Source organism: Gavialis gangeticus, unplaced genomic scaffold, assembly GCF_001723915.1.
Source record: "Gavialis gangeticus isolate Ggan-Ray unplaced genomic scaffold, GavGan_comp1, whole genome shotgun sequence".
Classification (NCBI taxonomy): Eukaryota; Metazoa; Chordata; order Crocodylia; family Gavialidae; genus Gavialis; species Gavialis gangeticus.
This window is the reverse complement of record NW_017729025.1, coordinates 18,355,468-18,356,758: the sequence shown is the minus strand read 5'-3', so window position 1 is coordinate 18,356,758 and position 1,291 is coordinate 18,355,468.

Here is a 1,291-nt window from a genome sequence, read left to right as displayed (position 1 = left end):
ACACCTGTATCCCTGGATCTTCTCCCCAACCCTGTCATCAAGCACCTCACAGACCTTACACTGGGACTGGGAGAACTCACTGTGTGCAGTGGGCACTGGCACACCCTCCCAGGCAACCCACGGGGCCAGGCTTCCTGGCACTCGAAAGCTAGCATGGCCTGCCCCCACCCCCCCCACAGCAGGACCTGGTGCAGATGGCTCTCCTCTGTCGGCTCGGGGTGGCAGGGGCCAGAAGATCAGGCCTGGGCCTGCCTGCACAGAGGTGACCCCATGGCCTCTGTGGCTTGGGCACTGCCGGCGGGTACCCAGCCCATGATCACCTGGCGTTCCACGAGGGTTTTTTTGGCCCGCAGTTCCAGGGTCTCACTTCTTCTTTCCTTTGGCATCAGATATCAACTTCCAAATCTATGATCCACTGTCTGGTATTATCGCTCAGTGAGCAGATTCCTTCTACCCCATCTGGGCATTTGTAAAGATTACAGCATTCGATAATTCTGCCACCCTTACATTAAAGGAAGAACTCAAATGCAAACAACTATATCATGAGTATGGATGGAGAATCTGAAATCTGACCAACCCTAAAAAAACCCTAGGTCAGACACAGCAGCCTTGTCAAATATAGGATTTTAATCTCAAGGGAGTTGTAGTTAGCCGTGTTAGTCTGAAGTCAGGGCAGAAGGCAGGGTAGATTTGCACCTTGGAGTCTAACTAAATCAGAGATGTATAGCGTGAGTCTTTGTGAGCCAGAGCTCATTGCATCAGGTGCTGTGCAAGGACACGCACTGAACAGTGTATCAAATAGACAGAGTGATGAGAATACAAAGACAGAGAAAGCAGGGAGAGAGGCGAGGAGGAGGGGAGGGGGCAGTACTGGGAAAGGCAAACAAGTCATCAATACAGACAAAGGGTTCAAAACAACTAATCCAGGTAATGAGATAAAAGTCCATGAGCCCTGTTCGGGGGCCACATACATAACACATGGGCCTGGGGCCTGTCAGGAGGCAGGCTGGGACACAAAAACCCAGCTCCAGCTTGGGCAGCACCCAACCCAGGCTTCCTCAGGAGAGTCTCCCTGTGGTGGGGCAAGGTGTGTTTTGGGGTGACCCAAAAAGGATTTCACCCATAATCCGAGCCCAAACAGCTCCTTATTCTGGGCAATGAACAAAGCATGTAGGCAGAAAGCAAAGAGCACACAGACATCTGTCAGGAGGCAATCTGACACACAAAACTGAGCTTCGGGTCAGGCAACACCCTGCCCAGGCTTCTTCAGGAGGGAATAAGCAGTGTTTGG